Source organism: Sinocyclocheilus rhinocerous, unplaced genomic scaffold (assembly GCF_001515625.1).
Source record: "Sinocyclocheilus rhinocerous isolate Xijiao unplaced genomic scaffold, SAMN03320098_v1.1 scaffold265, whole genome shotgun sequence".
Classification (NCBI taxonomy): domain Eukaryota; kingdom Metazoa; phylum Chordata; class Actinopteri; order Cypriniformes; family Cyprinidae; genus Sinocyclocheilus; species Sinocyclocheilus rhinocerous.
In genome coordinates, this window is record NW_015645861.1 from 46,692 (window position 1) to 52,027 (window position 5,336).

Below are 5,336 nucleotides of genomic sequence, written 5' to 3' on the forward strand. Positions count from 1 at the left end.
TGTGTAAATACATCTAAATGCCACTTCAGATGCAGCTTCTGTGTTTCATCTGCATTGCAAAGATGAATTTTATTGATACTGATTTAATTTGCTTGGTAACAGCCCAAATGTCTTTTTATTCTAATTCACTGATTAAATATAAGAATTTGACTTAAAAGATAATGCACACTTAGAAAAATGGCTCTATAAAGGGAAAAATGCCCATAACAGGTAAAAATCTATTTAAACTTATTGGAAAAGAGTCATACACTGAATATGAGGAATATCAAAAACCTTAGGAGTCAGCTGTCCACAGTAGTCCTTAAGACACCAGCACAATAACACACTCAGCAAAATATCGTCTAATTATCGTTATCGATAAAATCCCAGAAAATATCGAGATATTATTTTTTGTCAGACTCAGTATCGCACACCCCTACACTTTATCTACAAATATCTACAAAAATTAAAGAAATCACTTAGCACATAGCACAACAAGTCATTGATTAAATTAATGAAACTATAAAAGTCATTAAATAAAGCCCAGTCAACCTTGTCTTATATAAAAGAGCCCAGTCAAAACTAAAAACACATTTAATAAGATCTGCCAAATATCCCCAGAAGCCTATTCCTTAGAGGTTCTAAAAGCATTTTTGCAAGTATATCTCCTCAGATTTGTTTTTGCTCTGTCGTTAATATTCTGCCCTTTCAGCAAACAGAACGCTTCCTATTTATGTTAGGACTTAAATCCCTGCTGAGTCCCAGACGTAAGAGCTACCGACAGACTCCATCCTGCTGTGCTCCTTCATGATATCACAAAGCTCACGCTGAGAACTAATGTACGCTAATCTCATGTTGTCTCTGAATTAGTTAGAATGAGGAATGTCTCGACCTGAAACCATTTATACTTTGTGTCATATATGCACTCAAATCAAACACTGACTTTCCACACTGACAGCAGCTCTGAGAAGTTCCAGATGAAAGTCTTTAGTCATTGCAACTGGAGTAGATAAACCAAATATTGACTACACTGTTTGAACGAACTGATATGATTTCATACAGTCAGTCCTAAACATTAGATTCAAAAAAACAAATCTGAAACACTAGCAGTGTGAACAAAGCCCAGATTATGGAAAATTCACCTTGGATGGAAAGAACTCCTAACAAACCTCTAACATTTTACAACAGCAAAAGACAACAAACCCTCAACTCTCTAACGAAGCAACGTCTACGAGAACAGTTCCTTCATAAAATATAAATGCAATTTATTTTACAGAGACAACCTAATCTCCCTTTCCTTGCAGAAACCTACTTGTCAGATCCATAAAATGACAGAAAAATGTGAACCGTTATGCAACACTACTATTACTGGGTCAAAGGTCACACCAAAGATCCTTAACAGATCTACAGAGGATTGCTTTGAGGAATAGGATTCAAAGGAGACTAAGCCAACTAACTCCAATTAGATCAGGAAACCTCATGTGATCCTCCATATCGACAAGGAAAGTAAAAAGATGAGTCAGATTTGAAACCAATTCAAATTCTGATCTGATTCTAAATCTCAGTTAGCTGGTCATTATCACAAAATAAACCCCTTATACCACCGTTATAACACACTGACTGTACATTATTATGCTTATTAGATGGTCATTCACCAAATAAATAGATATAAAATACTGATTTGGATATAAATTATTTTATAACATGAGAAGAAAGACACCACCAAAACTAAGAAATTGGTTGCCATGTACAACAGTAAATTATTAACGGGCATTATGCAAAAATAATTGAACTGCAGAATGGCACGAAGTCAAGTAGGCTACTGCAGAAAGCCATGTAATAATAAAGAAAATTCCCATCGCCACGGTCACATTTACTGCCGCTCTGCTAAATTTTGCAGACAAATTTCAATAGAAATCACTCACTTCACTTGTGTTTAAGCTGATGAAATCTTGCATAAACTGTTTTAATGTGACCGCGCGTTAACACTTTATTCTTCAACAAACTAAATGCACACAAACTAATTCTTATTAAACACTTATTCTTCACAAACTAATCTTAAAACTCATCTTTGATAATCAAAACGACATATTTAAGTGTTAAATGAAAATAATTTCTTCACGTCTGGCCTCAATATAAATCTACACCCTTATCTCATTTAGTTTACACAGAAGCATGAATATGCAAATTAGTCCCCGCCTCCACTCAGTCACACACGGCTCCACATTCACTCGGCTAACTGAAGTAGTAAACGCTACACAAGTGGCAATGTTTTGGTTTAATTCAGCCATGTTTGAACCAGAAACTGATTCCAAAGAGGAAGAGTGAATTATACAGGGCTGTACAAGTCGATCTATCAGAATGCTAATTGACTTTATGTATCACTCTTTACAATGCTGGGAAGATAATTGATATCATTAGCCTTTGGTTTGACTACATTATCAACGAGCTAATAATGTGCGGCTAATGTTAGATAAACCATGTCTCAGTTCGCCATCTCAGACAGCTACCTTTGAAAAATCATCATCCTTAGGTAGAAATGCTTTGTTAATTATATGAAAAGCCCCCAAGTTGAAGTGATTCCACAAGTTGAGAGGATTGGTTACATGGTTGCGACGAAAGGAATCAGGGGAGGTTTTCAAACCACATTTCTGGGACTGTCTTTGGTACACAGCAGTTTTAAGGAGAACATGCTCAACAATAGTGTTGAATGATGAATTTGCACATGGTTTGTCTTTAAGCATATTAAAAACACCAGATAGGCATGTAAACAACGTTAAAAACTTGATTTTCACAACAGGGGGTCTTTAAAGAGTTACTTCTTAGACTACTGCAAATAGTTCCCTATAGTTCTAAACCTTTGCTAGATGTAATAACACAATGTGGCTCGTGGCTCACAACAGAATTGTATCCCGCATTACACTGTATTTTAAGCATTGCCAGACAGCTAGAGAAGTTGGCAGTCAAATCCCAGAGGCACAGCGCCAACCCTCAAGCCCTCAGGTTTGGCCGCGATCACTGAATCTTAACAGTCAGTCTAATAAAGCGCACTCGTGCTCCTTCCTTAAATCTAATGTACAGTTTGATTTGGCAAAGTGCTGACGTTTCTATTTACACTTCACAAAAGCAAGCTTCATGGGACTGCAGGAAGCCAAACTGGGGAGCTAATATTTAGAGACAATTATATTTGATTTCTGTTTTTATCGAGTATAATTTCTGAAAGATGGTCAATTTATTTCGTTTCAAACATGTGGAGCGGCGGTCAGGCAGAAGTCAGCCAGAGGTTTACGGCTCTGTTTTTGAATTTGACCCCATGTGAGCATGCGGTGCATTCTTCTGAAGTACAGCATATGTTAGATTAGACAAGCTGTTAAATAAATGTAATGGATCAAACATAAAATTACACATATAAACAACATGCATGTTTTAAAGGGCCAGTATAACTATAAAGTCTAAATAGATTACAAATGCTGAGCTAGTCTAGGTAAACTGAAAACCTGAAGTGGTCAAATGCAGCCTGAAAAGTGTGGTAGAAAGAGAATTAATGCCATGACATTGGTCCTCGACTCTTAAAACTCCTAAATTGATGCATAGACTTTTAACATCTGGGAGCATACTTGAAGTAAACGGACCTGTTGTGATACAAGGTTAACACATTGTTTAATAAACTCCTAAAGTTAAGATGTATTACAGCATGCAGTATACAAGGACCTAGATAGTAAATTCACACCTGAAATCATTTTTAAATAACTGTTCATCTGAACCATTTTGCAATAAATTTTGCATTTATATTCAGTTGTCAATGTGATTTTTAGTGTTCAGAATAAGTTTACCATCATTTGATAATTAGACTTCTTTACACTACTCTTTTTGAAAAGTAATAAATGCACATAAAAGCCAATGTGCCTCTAATATTTTCTTATCTAATGCAGTGAAATCTATAGCCTACATTAAATCTGGCTTTAAGAGTCCAATTAGTGCAAAAGCCTGAAAAATCTAACAACAAAGCTCACATATACTCTGTATAATTTACATATTCCTTGAGATTGCATTATATCTATTATATCACAAGCCGATAAATACTGCAAATAACTGTTAAATAAATGTAAAAATACTTTAAAAAAAGAGACGTTACAGCAAAACGGCAGGGTATTAGATATAGCAAATATCGAGAATATAGCGCTATTATACGACTAAAGTGCGATTCAATAAACCCAGTTTATAAACCAAAGTGGCAGTAACTTTCTGTCTTTTTTAATCCCATCATCACGCGCGTTCAACAAAAACGCGTAAACGCCGTGCACTGATGACGTCACACAATTGCGCGTAATTTAACTCATTAACGGGAATAAATTAGCGAATTACCTTTCTTAATGTGACTGATCAGTTCACCAACAAGCGTTTTAATCCGCGTTACTATATCGGAGAGCAGCTGAGTTCTTACCGTCAGAGTTGGAGAAAGACAAAAGGATCGCAAACCGAAGGGGTGGATTCAAAGATGAGGATTGATGAACACTGTATTATTATCCCGAGTAATTCCTGGTCTCGTGCATGCACTGCTGGATGATCCAGAGCTCCCAGGCAGCTCCTCCCTCCTCCATCAGTGTCCTTCAGAGACCTTCCAGCCCACCTCACACACACACACACACACTGATGCTTCTGTGTCACCAGATAACATGCCATATACACAACAATGCCTCATGCAGTACAGCCTATTAACAATTACATCATCAGAATCTATCTATCTATCTATCTGTCTGTCTGTGTCTATCTATCTCAATATTAGCGGACATTTGTGCATAAATGTATCAATGAATAATTTTGAGGACACATGCAAAGAATTAAATTTGACCCTGGACCACAAAACCAGTCATATGGGTTAATTTTTTGAAATGGAGATTTAAGCTGAATTTAATAATCTTTCCATTGATGTATGGTTTGTTAGGATAGGACAATGCAATCAGACATGATTATATTTGCATATATTTACTTTAACAACTTCCAAATTAAATGCATATAGACTGAAAATCATTTTAAAATATATATATTTTACAACAAAGTCGAAGCAAAGGTCGTTTGAGCATTTTCAGAAAGCACAGTACTGAATGCAAGTGTTTATTTAGCTTTGAGCAGTGGAAGAGTAAAATACTGTCAATACACTATTAAAGATCGTATTTCAATTCTCAGACACACAGAGTGGACCTTTCATTGAACTCTGTTGCCTGAGCATTTCCAGATGATATACATAAAAATATCACAAGCAATATTGTTCCTAAGGATATATTTACGGTAGGAAATTTTGCAAAATGTCTTCATGGAACATGATCTTTACTTAATATCCTAATGATTTTTGGCAT

The 5,336-nt window shown here is 35.8% G+C and overlaps 1 protein-coding gene across 1 annotated transcript in view; it reads right to left on the reverse strand.

Moving 5' to 3' along the window:
* The window catches only part of LOC107706929 (myocyte-specific enhancer factor 2A-like), a 26,744-nt gene extending 22,143 nt beyond the window's left edge, over nucleotides 1-4,601 (reverse strand). The window contains exon 1 of the mRNA XM_016510784.1: nucleotides 4,424-4,601. The gene's annotated coding sequence lies outside the window, so the exon portion shown is untranslated. The remainder of the gene's footprint in view (nucleotides 1-4,423) is intronic.
* Between the last annotated feature and the right edge of the window lie 735 nt (nucleotides 4,602-5,336).